This window comes from Miniopterus natalensis, chromosome 14 (assembly GCF_054644295.1).
Source record: "Miniopterus natalensis isolate mMinNat1 chromosome 14, mMinNat1.hap1, whole genome shotgun sequence".
NCBI classification, from domain to species: domain Eukaryota; kingdom Metazoa; phylum Chordata; class Mammalia; order Chiroptera; family Miniopteridae; genus Miniopterus; species Miniopterus natalensis.
In genome coordinates, this window is record NC_142094.1 from 21,398,437 (window position 1) to 21,416,878 (window position 18,442).

Genomic DNA, 18,442 nt, shown 5'->3' on the forward strand with positions numbered 1-18,442 from the left:
GAGCGGGGAGGTGTGTGCTATGGGCATGTGGCAGGCTCTGAGGGCTTTGCCTGGCACCACAGAGGTTACCTGGCTTGCCCTGGGGTGGGGCACACATACGCCATCCCTGGGATATGGCAGCCTGCAATCAAAGGAGCCCACAAGGCCTGCTCAAATGTCACCACATCCTGGGAGGCGTCTGTGATTCCCTCTGTCATACAGTGTGTAGAGACACCTGCCCCTTTCAGTCTTGGGGTCTCTGGTTAAATGCATTTCCTCATGGAGTCCTTCTAAACCCCTAGGGGAGGACAGCCCCCACTGGGCCCTGACCCATGCCCCTGTTTATATTCAGGGTCCCACAGCACCCTGGAATTCTCTGTCATTCCACTGTCAGTGCCTGTTTTCCCTCACAGCCCCTATGCGACACGGAAGCCATGGGGCTCTGTCTGCCTGGCCTAGCACAGTGCTGGGCACGTGCCAGATGTTCAGTAAACATCCCTTAAGAAGACATGAAGGAATCTCTCTGAGAGCACTTAGCGCCTTATATTCTGAGTCTGTTTGCATCCCCTGCCCAACAGTCAGCACTCATCACTGCAGTACCCGCCACAGTGCGTGGTGGGTAAGCCGTGCCTGCTAACTGTTGGGTGAGTTAATTTATTCATAATTTAGTGAGCTCTGGACACATCCGGGGACAGGCAATCTAATGAGGCCTTTCACAGAGACAGAAAGGTAAAAATCTCTGCTCCCACTGACTGATTGCTATGTGCCAGGTCCTGTGCTTGGGGCTGCATCTGTCAGCTCTGTGACACGTAGCTTTCCAGGGGGTAGCTGGTATCCTGTTTTTGAAAAGAAAGCTGAGGTTCCAAGAGGTTATGTAACTTGCCCAGATCACAAGAGCTAGGCAGTGGGAGACCTTGGATTCAGGTCTAGCCGTGATCTCAAGCCCTATACGAAACACTCCCCTAAAATACTGATGGCAGTTCCTCCCTAACTCTTCTGTATGGTACTACGATCACCTGGCAGCAGGGATGGCACCTTCCAGCCAGGAGTGTGGGACTGGCCTGTAAGCTCCGAGGGCAGACACAATATTTCTGGTCCTCTGTGCTCATTTTACACTGGGACAATGACGGCCCCTTCTGACACCCGCAGGGCTCTTTTCAAGAAGGGCGTCCACACTGCTGCTCCTCTCCACGCTGAGGGCCATGGCCTGGGCCCTGCATCACTGGCCTGAGCAGCTTCTTTCTGGACTATATGCTTGAGGCAAGGGTGTCCTTAATAAGGTCCCTAATCAGGCTGGAAAGGGCCCCCAGGGGAAAATCCATGGCATTGCCCCTGTTTCTGAGTGTGCCGATTCTCTCAATGGTCAGGCTTAGGACCTGTCCTCCGCCCAGCACTGAGGACAGGAGGCAGACAGGGAGGCCCGTCTCCTCCACAACACCCATGACTCCCCAGTGCCCTGTGCATAGAATGCAGGCCCTCATGGTCTGGCCCTGTCTCCTCCTTCACACTTTATTTCCTGGCAGGTATGGCTTCTTGGCCTTTTCACTAAGATCATGTGTAGTACCTGTTCTTATCAGTTTAATATTTCCTGGCAGGTACAGCTATTTGTCCTTCTCAAACCGAGCAGGCTCCCTCACACCCCCGGGTGTCTGAACCTGCTTTGCCTTTGCTAGGTCTGCCCTCCCCAGCTCTGTGGCCTGGAAAACAGATGCTCTCTTTCCCTCCAAAAGAGAAGCAAGCGTGCAAGGAGGCAGGGCAGACAAGTGCTAGGATTTCAGGGATCACAGACCTCGGCTGGAGCCCCAGCCTTGCTGTGTGACTGAACTCCCCTGGTGCCAGGCGCAGTAAAGCCAGCCTCTGCCCTGATATGCCACAACGGTGGCACTGGTCTTGAGGAGACCTTTATGATGTTCTCAGCTAATCTACAGTTCTCTCTCTTTCCTGCCCCCACCCCAAATCCAACACACACGACACATGAGTGCCAGAGTAGGCCCCCCGCTCCAGAACAAAACACGCCATCAGGGCCTGAGGTTCCTGCCACGAGAGGGATGGACACTCCGACTTCACAGCAGCCAGCCCCCTGTGAGGCGGCCAGACAGCACCTCACACGGGGCCAGTGCCCTGAGTCGAGGAGCGACTCCGGCTCCTGGGAGAATGTCAGCTTCCCAGCCCCTGCCTCGGGGAGGACAGGACATTTCACTCATCTGTGCTGCGTGGTCTCTGCGAAGGGTCTCTGAGCATCTGATCAGAAGATTTAAGAGCCAGATCCAAGAAGACAGAGAATGAAGAAAAAAAGAAGGGATGGTCCTGTGTCTGACCTTCTTGGCTTTTATGTTTCATGCCCTGCAGTGGAAACCCATTTAATTTCTGCACAACTTAGAAAAGGTTTGAAATAGGCCTGGCAAAGAGCCATTCATGTTCTTAGAAGGGACAAGCCATTGGAGAGAAGAGAATGCTGACTTCCTGCATTTCGGGTCCCGGGCGCCATGCTCTGTTAGGGAAATGAGGTGTGAGGGGACAGTCATCAATCAGCAGGTGCACTGGGGGCTCCTCCGAGCACCCGGCTGCTGTTCCATGGAAATGTGCAGATGTGCTCACAGGTCTACGCAAGCAGATTTCCTCCGTGGCGCCAGGTGCGTCTGGGTTTCCAAGTACACCGCAGGCAATAAAATGTGGTGGCGCAGAGCGTGGACCCAAATTTGAGTCCCAACCTTTCCACTTATTGGCTGGAGACCTCAGACATATGCTGTTAAAGTTACTCTTGTGGCCTCAGGTTCCTCATGTAAAAGAAGATGCAAAAATGGAGCTGATACCAGCACCTACCTCCTAGGGCTGTGAGAAAGATGACATGAGATAAGGTGTGAAAAAAGAAAGCTTGCTGAGCCAGGCACACAGCAATACTGAGCAATATTCAATAAAGCATCATTGCAATTATTATTATGGTAATAAAATACAATCACAGGCAGCCCTCAATGAGCCTATTTAAAGGGGAGGGTTAGAAACAGTGTAAACAGTCAACCTCTTCATCATGAACTTAGATGGGCATTTTAAAATTCAGAAAGAGAACATCTCTGTTGATTGGTTCATGGTTGTGCAGAGGGGGTTACTGTGGAAGACCCTCTGCAGATCCTCCAGCGTGGATTTGGGGGTCTGATGCAGGTGTGGGAGGGGTGCCTGGTGGCCAAGGAAGCTCCTGAACACAGAGGCCAAGCCTGACCATGCCCCACGCAGGGAAGGCTTGAATGTGAGAGCTGGAAGGAACCTTGGGATCATCCAGTCCAACCTCCCCATTTTATTGATGGGAAAAGAGAGGGCATGTGCCTTGCTCTAAGTCTCACAAGTGGTTAACAGCAGACCTGTGACTGGAAATCAGGTGCTTTGACTCACATATAGTGTTTCTGTCACCCAACCCAGAGATGCCAGCCACTGCTTCCCTATTCACCCTCCTTCCAAGTAAAGGTGCTCTTTATACCCACAGGTCTCTCTGCTCAAGGGGAAGGGTCTAGGCAGTCATGTGTGTACCAAGTGACTTCAGACCCAGGCCACAACTGATTGGCCCAGGGGTGACCACCTGATTCTAATAGCCCAAATAGATGAAGCATTGGAAGTTAAATCAATTTTCTGTGGGGACCTGGAAAAGAAGATTCTTGCTATCTGGTTAGGGCTGGTGTGGACACCATGACAGGCTGAAGCCACACAGAAGCCACAAGTTGCAGGGTGGCAGAGAAGCCATGGGCAGGCAGAGGAAACCCATCTTGGAAAGAATGGAGCATAGTGAGGGAGAAAGACGGGGACAAGGGGCTCTAGGAGCCCCTGCCCTGGTCTTCATAGGCCCTGCTGAGCTTCCTTTCCTGTGCCGGCCTGTGGTACTGACACCTGATCTATGCTGTCCCTTCCTGTGTGGGTGCCCCCTTTGCTCACACTGGCTCCCAGAATGCACCCAGCCCCAGGCAAGGCCTCCTCATTCCTGCAGCCTGCCCTAGGCTCTCCCTCATCCTCGCCTACTGGGATTCCACCCCTTTCATGCCCACGGCTGGGCCACAGAAAGCAAAGCCACCGAGCATGGACTACTGAGGGCATCTGAGACAATAATGCGGAGAAGAGCAATGCGGCCTGGATGAGTGAATGCTGACTCCTGTCTCTTAAATCCACTCAGGTGACTGCAATGACAGCATGCACCCGTGGGGGTGGGCAGGGGTGGGCAGGGGCAGTTTGATCATGGGCTTGACACAATCAGCCACCACAGGCCTGGAGGAGAGGTGCCCACAGAGTCAGGCTCTGCCCACCTGGAGACAATGAGACTGGGGAGAAGGGGCCCCTATGGTGTCTGGGCCTGGGGTTCAGGGTCTATACAACCATTGCCAGGGTGGGCTTGGGCCAAAGAAGTGGGGTCAAAGGCACATTTGAGCTGGGGCACTTCTCTTTACATAGTCATTGTGGAAACTGGCTCTCGATCCACCTGCTTGTTGGAAAGGAACAGCTGGTCTTTGGAGAAAAGACCCCATGGGGCATGATTACTCCTGCTTCTGAGGCAGGCCCCTTGGCCCACTGCTCTGCCCCAGCTCTGCTTCCTGTGCTCCTTCCCATGGCACTCCCTGCCCAGTCCCTCATGGCTTCTGGGCCACTTCAATGGAAATTTCCCAAAATGCACCACTCATGCCTCTTGGGAGCCAGGGAGTGTGTTCAGGCATGATCCCCTGCAAAACCCTTATATCTGTCCGGTGTCCCCCTCAGCAAGGGGCCCGTGCAGGCAGGTGGCAGACAGGGCAGGCCCCTGCCTCTTCCAGTTCCCATTTAAGCTCCATGTCACTTCTGATGGACCTGCTGTAAATGGGCCACCCTGTGCAATTCACAGACAAATAAATCTTTTCGCTACTCCTGGGGTGACAAGGGAATAGACTCTGGGAAAGTTCTGCCGTGCAAGGGATCTTGTTCGTTAATAATAATGATAAATTGCTCACTTCTCACATGCAGTGTGAGTTACATTCCACTCCAGGCTTCTACAGAGGTGGCTCGGGGTGCTGACTGGAACACGTGGGGGGTGCGTCACACGCTGAGGGGGAAAGAGGGCCGGACAGAGAGAGGCAGAGGGAGAGGATGGCGAAGACAGAGATGGACAGGGTGTAAAGAAAGGGGGTGGGGAGAGGAGGTGAAAGAAGGGAAGGCAACAGGGGACAAAGAAAAATAGGATGGGATGGTGAGGGGGCAGAACTGGGGGGTCAAAGGGAAAACGGGAATGAGGGGGGAGAGGTTGTAAGAGAAAAGGGAAGGAAAGTTGAAGAAAAAGTAACAAACTGAAAGGGAAAAAGAAACTCCAGAGGTGAAGTTGTAAAAGAAGGGAAAGAAGTGTAAAAAGGTGACTGTGCAAGAGAAAGGTAGATAGGAGAAAGGCAGCTGCACCCCTCATCTCCGAGGGGTGCCCCCATTAGGTGTTCTGTACTTTCCACCAAACCTCAGCAACAAGCCCCACCCTTTCCACCGTAGGTGCCATCTCTGAAGGCAATATTAATATTTATGGAATGCTGCTGGATGCCGCGACAGTCTTTAGTATCTTATTATAAAGCCTGTTACGAAATGCGTTAGTAATAAATTCCCAACAGACAGAGTTCTGACAGGCTGTGGGCGCCTCTGTGAATCCAAGCTGGGAACAGACCCTCCTGGGCTGCACGCTGCTGGGCTCTGGGGTGTGTGTGGGGGGGACTCAGCCCTCCATCCTCAGTATTTTTATACGTCAGTATCTCACTACCTCCTTTTCCCAGATAGGGGAAATGGAAGCTCAGAGAAATTAAGCAACTTGTCCAAAGTCACACAGCTTGTAAGTGGTGGAATCAGGATCCAAATTCAGCTCACCTCTGGGGATCCCAGAGATGAGGGTGGAGAGGGGGCTCGGGGTCCCTACTCAAGCAGGGCTGACCACTCACGTCCCTCTTCAAAAGGGCTGGGGGCTACGGGCTGCCTGGACTATAGAAGAAAGGGTTGACGGGGAGCTTCAGCTCCCAAAAAGTTTCAGAAGAAAGAGGTTATCTCAAAATTTGGACCCTTTCACTGGGGATCAGGAAATACGCTCCTTTCGTAACAAGAAGACTTAAAGTCAGAGGTAAAGGCCTTTCTGACAAGGGGGCTCCTGGGGCAAATGGGAGATGCCTTTGGTTTCCGCTGAGTGCCAAAGCAGACGCCTCTTCACGGGAGACCCTGGAGGCAGGGACCTACTGGGGTGCCTGGGGAGGGTGTCACCTCCACACAGGAGGTTCTTAGAAGTTTTGTGGCATTCTGCTCACAGGGGAGGAGAAACGGAGTCTATGGAGAAGTGGGCTGTATTTCTTTCCTAACTAGGTGGCAAGGTGTATGTGGGCACCAGCTGAGAGCAGGGTCCAAAGTGAGAAACAGTACAGGAAAGAGAACCAGGAGAGGCAGCTGCCCACAGGGCCTCGATGGACGTCTCAGGTGGCCCCATTCTGGTTGGGAAGCGGGCACAGCCACGTGTGCACATACCCACACATATACACATGTGCTTCAGCATCTCTCTCTGTGGAGGAGTAAGGAAGAGATATCACAACATCCCTTCTTTTGACCAGAGTCTGCTCTCTCAGATAATGTGTGCTGAACTCTAAATGGTGCTGGGTCTGCTCTGAGAGCTGAGGCAGGCTGCCAAGTGGAGGTGCCAGCTCGGTGGGCAGAAGGGGCCCCTGACATGGCTTGAGCACCTTCTGTGGGTTGGGTTGGCCTCCCCAGCTGTTCCACATCTCCTTGGAGCCAGCTCAGCACTCTCCCAATCCCGAGTCCCTCCTCCTTCTCGGCCTCCAGCTGTGTACTTCCCATGCTGAATCCCAGGAAGACATCCATTAAAGTGCTTATCTAATGCCCCTCATGACTTCCCAATGACTACCAGTGTCTTTACCTGCTGGAGTGATCTCAGACTTGCCCTCTCTCTTGCCTCCCACTCTCCATCAGTTACCAGGGCCTGTCAGTTCTTCCGTCAATATTCCCCAAGTCATTTCCTTTCTCTTTGTCATTTATTTTGGCCACCTCTATAGTTCTAGCGTTGCCACTTGTACATAGAAGGCATTCAGTGAATGTTATAACAGAATCAGGACTTCCTGTTAAACATGGCACACTGAACACATCCATTCACTTCTGTTTTTCTCCCAGCCCCTCACCAAACAACAATATGGGAATTAAAAATGCATAAATTCACAAGAGCAAACAGAACAGGAGAAAAGATGACAGTAGATGAGAAATGTCAACAAAATCCTGGAAACGAAACAGATGGAACTGAAAAATGCCTTAGGAGAGAGAGGAAAGCCAATAGGCTGGTGTCTCAAAACCCCAGAAAATCTCAGGAACTGGAGGCACCAGGTGATGCTGAAAACTGAAGACTGGCTGCAAAGCTTTAAGAAGAGTGGTTAGACTCCCAGATTCCTTCCCCAACTCTTACAGGAGACAGGAAGTTTACCTTCTGGAGGGGCTGAGTTAATCAGACTCTGGACTCAGAATGGAAAGTGAACAAGGTACAAAGAGTGGGAAGTTAAGTGGAAATCTGCATCTCCCTTTACTCCTATCTCTGAGCAGTCCTCTTTAGCTAGTCAGCCTCCTGAAGACTGAAAACCAGCCAGGAGACAGGGAAACTGGCCCAAGAGAAAATACAAATGTTAACATGTTGGAATTCCCACAAAGAAATAGCCAATTCCTCAACTAATCATCCCACAGTGAAACTTCCCACCTTACCCTGCCCGCATACACACAGCAAACTTCCAGGCAGCCAAACGTGGACTCATTCTTAAATATGAATAGACAACTAAGGGTCATGAAACATTTCAGAAGAGCCTCTAATGTGAAAGATGGTGGGGGAAGGGAATAAAAAGGAATTTCAACAATAAGTATTCTTAGAGACATAAGACATAGTATCTTTGAAATAAGAATGTTACAAGAGAAAAAAAGAGCTATTAGAAATAAAAACTCAACAGAAGAGTTAGAAGATAAAGTTTAAAACATTTCTCTAAAAAGTAGGAAAACCTCAAATGAGGTGGGGGTGAGGAGGTGTAAGAAAAGTAGAGAGACAGTTCAGAAAATCCAGTGCCCAACTAATAAAGATTCCAGAGGGAGGAAACAGAGCAAATGAAGGGAGGAAGTAAGCCAAGAAGTAAGATAAGAAAATCTCCCAGATCTGAAGGACATGTTTCCAGATCAAAAGAGACCACTATTTGTTCAGAAGAGAGACCCATAATGCAAAACTATGAAGTTTCAAAACACTAAGTACTTCGTTTAAATCCCAGACACCTTCAGAGAGAAAACAAAAAATTACGTTTAAAGGATCAGGAATCAAAATGGCATCAAAGCTCTTAACTGTTACATTATAGGTTAGAACACAACAGAGAAATTCACATTATAAGGACAACTATTTTCAGTCTAGAATTCTATACCCAGCCAAACTATCAACAAATATGCATGTAGAATAAGCACATTTTTTAAAACAAAGTTTAAAAAAGTTTTCATTAATCCTTTTTCAGGAAATTACTGAAGGTTATATTCCACCAAAATGAGGGTGTAAACTAAGAAAGAGGAAAATATGGGACTCATGTAACAGGGGCTCTAACACAGGAGACAAAGAAACTCTCAGGGTCATTCTCTCCCTCTCCTCCATGCCCACCCACATCAGGCCTCTTTAGCCATTCAACCTCCAGAACAGCAAGCAAGCCAGGGCACAGCCCACTTGGATTGGAGCAGAAGGATGGATGCTCCAGGGCAGATGTTGCCAAGGAAAATACAAACTGAATTTTAAAATCAATATACTTTTAATATACTGAGAGGACGTATTTAATTATGTGAGAATATTTGGAAATGAGTAAGTGACAGGTTCATACAACAATAAGCAAACAAAACAGAATTATTAATTCTAGAGAAAACAAAAAAGGAAATACAGTTACAGTACACTATGAGGTTCACCTGTGAATATTTACATAGTCATAAAAGATACATATGGTAAATGCTATTTGAGCTAAAAGGATGTAATTATGTTGGGAGAATGGGTGAAGCACATTATGAGTGGTGTGTGTATGTGTGTGTGTGTGTGTGTGTATAGCGAAGATGAGGTAGAGGGTGGTGTTAAAGTGCAATTCTCATCCTTCATAGCTACAAGACAATAGATGTCCAAAACTGAAAAATTTATAAGTGTGTGATGTGGAAATAAAAAGGTAACTATCAGAAATTGAACAAGGTCCTCTCAGCATGGGAATCAGGAGTGGGAAAGAATGAGGCAGGATACTGCTGTTTTTATTATAAGTCTAACTTTACTTTTTGACTTTTAAGCTCAGGCACATATGACTTTGATAAAATTAATACAAAAATTGAAAAAAAAATTGAAGTGGCCTCCTTCTTTCACCCTGACCCTGTAATTGATCCCAGAAAGTCACTGCCCTATAGCACTGATCTACCATCTTATTCTTCTCCTCAAACACTATCACGGGCTCCTCTTTTACCTCTAAGGCAGTATCTCCTGGACTTTTGAACATTACCATAGCCTGATCAAAGTTTTCCTCTCCAAATTCATCTTTCCATTTTGCCCCACTGAGCCCCTCTGCTTCTGTTGGATTGTTCTACATAGAGCCTCCAGAGTGTGGGCGCACCTATGGGCCTTTTTCATGGTGCTTCTGTCTTCTCTATTTAATTTCTTCTGCCATTTTCCCTGGACAACAGGTGTCATCACCCGGATAAAGGACTGACACTCCGTCCCTCCCTAGAAGAGTCTGTTGGCTCCCCCAGGCACATATGTCCAGACTTGTGTTGAGACACCTTCTCCCTGCCCCACGCACAAGGGCTCTGGCCTTTATACAGGATGATGCTGGGCATGCGGGGCTGGGAGGAGCCTCACTGAAGTTACATCTTAGGACTCCATCCCTTCTTCTCAGAAGCTTGATTTTCAAAGTTGAGTGTGATACCCAATATGAAATGGCCCAGCTCCTTCTTATTGGGGGATTAAGGAGATCCTAGGCAATTTTTCTCACCCCACCCCAACTGTAACACTCCCCAACCCAGCCCGGTGACCTTCCTGCAGAATGAGTTTTAAGGTCCCCCCTGCCAGTGCCACCTTCCATTAGCACCCACATCCCAGGCTGTCAAGCACCTGCCCTCCTCCAGGCACCCTCTGCACCCTCTCACTTGCTGATGTACAGGAGCTGAGGGAGCCCACAGGGCAGCACAGGGTGTTATGCATCACTGATAGTGCACAGCTGGGAGCATAGCCCAGCAGCTGGCTGAAGGTCATGTACAGAGAGAAGGGGACAGGAAGGGCAGTGATGGTGGAGCAGCCCTGGTGACCAGGCTGGTCCCAGTCCCCATGACATGATGCATTCAACATCAGGCAGTCCCACCCCTCCTTCAGGGGCTGGCCTTCCACGCCCCTCTGTACGGAGTGGGAGGAGTAACCAGAGTGGAGGTGTGAATCCAGACCTCAGCTGTTCAGTCTTACCCTCTCACCCTTCCCCTACCTGAAGTTAGTCTGATTGGCTCCTGGGAGCCTCCCACCTCCCTCCCCCAGCAGGGACTTGGAGACCAGCCTCTGGAAGGATCCATTTGGTGGTGATTACCCACCATGCACACTGGCCTGATAGGAAAAAAATCAGAAACAACTGTCCTGAAATGCTGGGTCACATTCTGATTCTTCAATATCAATCTGCATGACTTCCTCCTCTGTTGCTACAAAGCATCAATGCAAATGTCTGGCGCCTCAGTTTCCCCATCTAGGAAACGAATATAGCAACTCCTGCACTGCCTTCCACATGGAGCTAGCGAGGAGGTAAAATGAGTTGACGGTGGAAAAGCACTTTAAGAACTCAAACCTAAAACAAAAACACCACCTTCTGCAGAGGCCGAATGTTCCATGAGAAAATACTAGGAAAAGGTATGGTGTGACCTATAGAAGGGTTCTCTCTAAAAAGCTGCCCTAGAGCCCAGAATCTGGTCATCTGGGTTCCAGGACACTGTCCCCGAGTCCAGTCCAGAAACAGGGTTCAGTTGACGCATGAGGTCTTGAGACATGATAGATTCTGGAAAGTGATGACCAATAGATGCACTGGGTCTTCTGGAATTTTTTCACAAAGAAAAGGACTTCTGGATCTGGGGTAATAACTTACATCTACTGAGGACTTCCTATGTGTCAGGCCCTGTTTTAAGCACCTTCCATGCAAGATCCTGTATCATTCTTATGGCAGCCTGAAGCAGGCATTGTTACTCTCCCCATTTTCTGGGTGTCCAAGGCCACGTGGTAAGATGCAGGAACACTGGGATTTGTACCAGGCAGGCTGCTCCAGGGCCCAAGCTCTTAACCATCTGCTATACTGTTCGAGTGATGAGTGAGCAAAGCCTACCAGGTCCAGGAGGCAGGGGTGACTCAAATGGCCTTAAGAAATTGGGATCCTGTCATTCTGGCTAAGTGACAGATCCTACTAACGACATTTAAGGGGGTTGCCACAGAATGACTTAGGTCATCCAGAGTTTCCCAGTTCAGAAGGTGACAGGTATCAGGCATCACCAGGATGGTGCTGGGAGTGGAAGAGTCAGGTATGAGAGCTGTCAGGTTCTTCCATCCATCCATCCATCCATCCATCCATCCATCCATCCATCCATCCATCCATCCATCCCAAACATGTTCATGGAGCAACACAGTATGAGACTGTGCTGACCACATGCACACTCCTTATCTTTCCAACAGAAGAAATGGTAACAAGCAATTACAAATTATTTATGGGGGGAAAAATAGACACAATAAAGGGAAGCTTTGAGGGAGCAAAGGCCTGAGGGAGTTTGCAGTTTGCGTCTCAGCTCCACCCCTATTTGCTGTGTGACTTTAGGGAAGTCAGGCAGCCTCTCTCAGCCTGTTTCCTTATGGTGGGATGGGCGTAACGACACCTGCCTCGTTGTATTACCTCCCAGAGTGGGTGTAAGGGTCTATAAACTGTAAAGTACTTTGCAAATGTCACTCTGGTGGGGTGGTCTGGAAGGGAGGGGATGCCTCTGAAGGCTGAGGCCCTTGCTCTGCTCTCAGCAGAGATAAAAGGCCTGGGTAGGAGGCCAGGGCAGGTTGGGCAGGGGAACTCTGTGGCATGTACCCCATCTCTGTCCCACTGGAGCCCACTCTGGGTAGGCAGCATCCCTGAAGCTGCCTTGAGCTCTCTGTGCACAGCTCCATGGCTCATAAGTGGGGCTCCACCTCCCAACCCCCAAATTCATTCCCCCACATGATGATGAATCACGTTAAACAAAATGAGTATGCAAATCTCCTTAGGGCGGGCCTTACAGCCACCGGAGCTGAGGCTAATAAATGGGTTCTGAACGAGGGTACAGCTTGAGCAAGGCAACTTCTGCTCCTCTCTCCTCCTCCGCCCCTTGGGCTCCATCCAGCCACGTGCACCTCTGTTCCCAGCCCGGGTGTGCAATCTGAAGGAGTGGAGGAAGGAGGCAGCAGGGGCCTGGGCGGGCAGGAGTAGGGGGTTAGGCTGGTGTGGGTTTTTCCTTTCAGATCCCCGATCCCCATGGCTATTGCTGCTGGCCCCTCAGGGGGTATGATGTGGTAAGTGGAACCTGTCACTCAGAGTCCAGAGGCTTAAGGACGAACAGGCTCTACACCTGTCTGCAGGGGAGCTGAGGGCTGGTGAGGGCTGAGAGAGGGGGCTGGCCGGCCCAGGACCCAGGCAGAGAGAGGAGAGCTGCAGGAGCTCACTGGGCCCAGGGGCCTTGGGAAATGCTTTCAGCATCAATAGGCAGAGAGACTGGAATTGTCATGGCTACAGAGGACTTTAGAAATCACCCCGTCAGGTGCTTCACTTCCCTGGCTGCACATGAGAGAATATCCAGGGAGCTTTTAAACAATGGCAATGCCTGGGCCACCCAGCCTCTGTGTTTCTGAAATCCCCAGAGGAATTCTCACATACAGCCAGGGCAGAGAAGAGCTGCCCCACCCAGTCGCCGTACTGCATAGATGAGAAAGCTGAGACCCAGACTGTGGAGAGGATGTGACTGAGGCCAAACACAGGGTCAGTGGTGGCAGCTGCTCACCTCCATGCTCACTCCCTGACCTCCCCCCTCCTTTGTCCTAACAAGGATGGAAGGTGACTCCCTGAACACACAACATCATGGGGAGGTGCAAGGAGCATGGGGCTGGGGACAGAAGACCTGGATCAATGTGATCTCCGGGTGATCCTGGACAAGTCACAAACCTCTTTGGCCTTCAGGTCTTCATCTGTCAAATGAGGGAGCTGAATGACATTATCTCCACATTCCCTCCCTGTTATAGAAGGGTATGACTGTAAGTCCTCCTGAAATCTATTCCAAGGCTCTCTTGCTACAAAGCCAGCCCCTTCAGTTGGCACTGTCTTCAGAAGATATAAAGGCAGCATGTTCTGAAGTAAATGTTAATAAAGGCATTTCTCTTTCCCTTTTTTAAATGTCTTGCTCACTGTTGAGATACATGACACTCTCATGTGGACAGGACACAGGTTAAAGTGCTCCACTGCGGGCCACAGGTGCTCTCCCTGAACTAGCACCTCAGAGCACAGCCTGAGTGGGGTGACGAGCCGAGGAAGAGCATTCTGAGAACAAAGGGCACCTTAAGCCTGGAAGCCAGGGGCCTTGTGCCCCTGAGGCTCTGCCTCACCAGCTCTCAAATGGTCTTGAAAGGATGGAAGGACATCAGATGCCTGTCCTGCTCCCCTCTTCCACTTGGGTTTTACCTTGGGCAAGGACAGAAGCTCTTTGAGCCTCAGTTTTCTCATCTGTAAAATGGGGAGAAAACCACCAACCTCCTGTATTTGTAGGTTCCAGATGAAGTAATGATTATGAAACACTAGCCTAGTGCCTGGTCCACAGTAATGTTGGCAGCAAGTGCCAGCATTGTGATAAACCTCATTATTACCAGGTAATGGCAGCCTCACATTTACCTGCTTGGGTGGGGGTGGCCTAGGGAGATCCAGTCACCCAAGGAACATACCTGGGAGGGAAGGTACCCTGCTATGTTGTCCTCAAGAACTGTCCCATGATAGGGGTCATGAGGGCTCTAAGTCTGTGGTGAGATAGAGCACCTATTCCCAAGGCTCGGGGAGGGGGACCAGAAGAGGGAGTTGTAGAGGAAACAGGCTGGAGGTCCAATTCTTTCATCTGCTGTGCCTGGAAAACAAAGGCCCACAGGCTCCATCACTGGCTTTAGAGAGAGCCAGAAGTCCTGGCACACAAAGACCATGAGAAGACCACCAGACTGACCCCAAGGAAAGACAGAGACCCAGAATCCCAGATGCACCTTGCTCGAAGGCTGTCCTAGGGCAGCCACAAACTCATCTGTTAAGACCAGACTTGGCCAAGAAACAAACCAGCCTCCCTTCCCTAATGGAACCCAGAGAAAGCACCTCCATGCACCTCCTGGGTGGTTTGAGGTGATGACCAACCAGTCAGGAAGTTCCAAGGGCCTCCTTAAGCCCTTCCTGGAATTATGTATGTGGAGACCAATTTCTACCAAGAAACAGAGTCCTCCCACCCCTCCTCCTGCTGGGCCCAGAGTGCCCAGTGAAGGGCTTGGAGACTCATAGGGCACACTGGCCTTCCCCCAGGAAGCAGGAGAGACCATGGGTAGGAATTGCAAATGACTTTCATTAAGCAGGGTGCTAACACCATGAATTACAAATGAAACCCAGATGAAGAGGACCCTGGCAGCCTTACCTCTGTTTGATATTAATTGGGCGACACTTTGTTTTAATGGTACATTAATTAATGCAGAATTTCAACGGAAGTCCGCGTGACACTCACATTAATACAAATGAATTCATTACCGTCGGTGTTATTACAAGAAATGACAAATAAATCTGTAACAGTGGGACCCTTCAAATAATAATCACGAATCATTAGGTTTGCGGCTCGTTTGTACTGTAGCTGCAAATATGTGTATATGTTTTCTGCTGCGAGAGTGTCTTTGCCTTTTGGCTGGGGGGTGGGGGGAGAGGCAGCCAGTGGGGCCTGGCTCTGCAGTGGTGGAAGGGAAAGCCTCTTCTAGACTTTTCTGATCTGCTTTTCCTCCCTTTCTTCCTCCCACCTCAACCCCCAAAGAACTCCTCTCCCCAGAGCCCTGCCCCAGGCTTAGCGACCCCATGTCAGGAGCATGATTGGGTTGGCCCCCCCAAATCCAGCACCTCCGGTGTGCACTGTCTGTCCCTGAGGATGGGGCAGTGGGGGAAGCAATGAGAGAGTAGGGACCCTGGGGTGGAGCTTGGCCATTTGTTCTTGGGAGGTTCCCCACATCGGATTGGTCTCCATGTTTTACCCCAAGCCTCAAAAGGTCTTGGGGGCAAAACTCAGATGTCCAGTGACCGGCACTGTGCTAGGAGTTTTTCCATTTCCTTCACTTCAGTCCTCACCATGGTCCTGGAGGCTTCATCCCGTTGTGAAGAGCAGGAAGTGGGCTTAGAGAGCACAAATTTATCCACAGCTTGTGCGAGGAGGGGCCAAGCTTGGACACAGTCTGCCTTGCCCCAGAGCCCCAATCCACCTGCTCATCCCAGGAGGAGCTGCCACTTGCCCAGGATGGGTTAGTTTCTGGGTGGAGACAGATCTAGCCTGGGTGAACCAGACAGGTCTGTCCCGACTCTACCCCCTGCTCAGAGCTTCATGCCATAATCTCACAAAGGTAAGAAGGGCACCCCAATCAGGTGCGTCTGCAGCTATCACCCTCGTTGTTTCTCACACCCTCTTGTTCCCGAAGTTGAGGTCAGGGCCATTTTGATTCTAAAGGGCAATAAGCGGGGCCCCGGGAAAGCTCACTGGAGGAAACTGTCACCTGGCCTGGGTGTCGCAGGCGCGTTTTGGATCTGCCAGTCCTTGGCAGGCGGGCTGCCTGTCCTCCCTTCTGCACTCACGGGCAGCAGTGCTAAGTGACCAGCCTCTTCCCCAGGCTCAGCCTCAGGATTCCCAACCTGGTGCTCCGAGCAGCTTCTGTCAATGGACTGAAGTTGGCACATGATTTGAAAGAGTTTTGCTATCCCTGTTTTAGGGCATCGTTCCCTGGAGGACTTTAAAATAGGATCCAGTCTCCTCTGATAGGGATGCTCAAGAGCAATTCAGCTCAGTAGCTAAGAGACGGGTTAAATGGCCTCTCAGGGTCCCTCCGACCCGGAACCCTTCTTCCCTCCTCCCTGAACCAACCAGTCTTATCTGTGTGTCCAACAGCTTTCTGACCTTTGGCTAACATGTGAAACAAATGGAAGCCAAATCCAGCTCTTTCCACCCTTGAGACTTTGCTAATGTGGCCAAACTCTATTGACCCTGCCCTATGACCTGCCCTCCTCCCTGTCCCCGGGAGTCCTAGCTCTCAGAAATTAAGGCCCCTGTCTATCAGATGCAGTTTCAGAGGCCAGACCCTGGCAGACTAGCAGCGGTATTATTGGGGGTGCTCCAGCCCCCTCTTCTTCTCACGTTCTCCCCCATTCACACTGGTATTGAATGAACCAATTAATCACCTAAGATTGTTAACTGTACTAATTACGCTCGCTCTTGAACTTGTGGAACAATTATTTACTGTCTCTGCCTCACAAGCTATCAATTATGGTGATTGCAGGCAGGCTGTCACTTCTACCAAGCCAAGACAGAGGAGGCCTAGCCAGGCTCAGAGCCAGTTTTCCTGGGAGAACTCTCAGAGGGCTTCGCCTGAGCTTAGGCTACACCCAACAGATGTGGCCCAGGCAGTGGCCTCTTCATGGGGACAGGCTTTGCAATCTAATCAGGAGCAGCTCAACACTGATCTTAAATGAAGTCTTCATTATACAAAAGTTGTTTCCTTCTTCCCCTATAGATGAAATGACAACCACTAAGTACTTCCCAGAGCACTGTACTACTTCCTTCTTTGTGTCTCTGCGTTTGTAGAGTGTCCTTCTTGGCCAGACTTGGCATTACCCCCGCCCCTGCCACCCCCCCCCCCCCCCCCCCAGAGATCTACGAGGAGGCTGCAAATGCACATTAGACTGTATTTCCCTCTAGTTCCCCAAGTCAGGGGCTCTAAACTGCATCTTCTCAGCCCACCACAATGCCTGTCCCAGATTGTTTTCCTCTGCTTCCTAATACCCCTACCTAACGCCCTGGTGCCTCGGCCCAAGATCTTTGCTAAATGAAGGAAGGAAAGGAAGGTGGAAGAAGCTGTCAGCCTCTCTCCATCCCACCTGGACCTTGAGATATCCCTGACCTCTGAGGCCACTGGGCTTTGGAGCACAAACCCAGAGGCCATCACCCCCCGCCCCAACACACACACAGATACACTCTCCCTGCTCTGTCCAGCAACAGTCTCCCACTCCACCCCACCCCACCAGGGTAACAGTGTGTAATGTGAGGCCCATGTGTGGCTGTCGGGTAAACATGTATTTATTCAGGCAAGCAGCAGGCCCCAGCAGGCTGTGGCTCCCGTCCCCGGGGCTCCCTCTGCATCCCAGCCCTCCTGCTGCCCACCATGCTTGTTTCCAAACGTCAGGGCAAAAAGCACTTAGAGCCAACTGCTGAGCCCAAATCTATTCCAGTGCAGAGAAATGCACTCTGTCACTATGCAGCTGACAGGCTCCAAGCGGGCTGGAGCACCGTGGCCAGCCTCTGACCAACCCCACCCTACCGGGCCTCTCCTTTGGCTCCTATTACCGGCAGGGGTCAGACAGGCAAGCTGCTGCTTAACCCTGGTCGCAGCAGCTGAGAGACCCCCAACTTCCATGGAGGCCCCTCTGGTTCTGAACAGGCACCGCCCACTTGAAATCTCCACACGAATGTTGCAAAGATGCTTTAGACTCAACTCTCCAAGAACAAAGTCTCAATCTCCCCTGGAAACTGCATCCCTGGCTCTGTGAACGGCAATACATTCCCTCTGCATCCAGCTGCTAAGCCAAAAACCAGAGTCTTTGCAATTCCTTCTCCAAACATCATTCTGTTCCTCTCTCCCTGCCCACCACCAGCTCTCACCTGCACCCCTGCAGTGGCCTCCTAACTTGGCCCCTGTACTGTAGACTCCCCAGCAGCTGCTGTGAGCTCTCTACCCTGTCCCCTGAGCTCCAGTAACTGCCTAGTGGCTTCCTGCTTAAGTGGCTTAAGGTAAATATGCAGAGAACTCCTGCGCAGCCTGGCCCTGCCAGGCTCTCCAGCTCCCCTCCCTTCGCCAGCTCCTCCTGTTGGCACTTCAGCCACTCTGGCTTTTTTCACTTCAATGAACTAGATGCTCTCTGCCTCTAAGCCTTTGCCCGTGCTGTCCATCCACTGGAGTTCTTTTCTCATCTTCACCCCAATTAATGCCCACTTGGCCTTCACATCTCAACCAAGTCCCATTTCCTCCAGAATTTCTGCTGACCCCTAGTCTGGGTCACATCTTTGGCAGTATTTTCTCAGAGTCCCCTGAGATTTTCCTGGGAGCTCCGATCTCACTATGTAATTATGTGGCTTTTTGATGACCACCCATCCC

At 50.8% G+C, this 18,442-nt stretch overlaps 1 protein-coding gene and 1 pseudogene across 4 annotated transcripts in view; one reads left to right on the forward strand and one right to left on the reverse strand.

Moving 5' to 3' along the window:
• Positions 1-18,442, reverse strand: part of CDH23 (cadherin related 23) — a 338,466-nt gene that overhangs the window by 222,298 nt on the left and 97,726 nt on the right. The window lies entirely within an intron of this gene.
• On the forward strand, positions 1,505-1,684 carry LOC148091514 (U2 spliceosomal RNA; annotated as a pseudogene).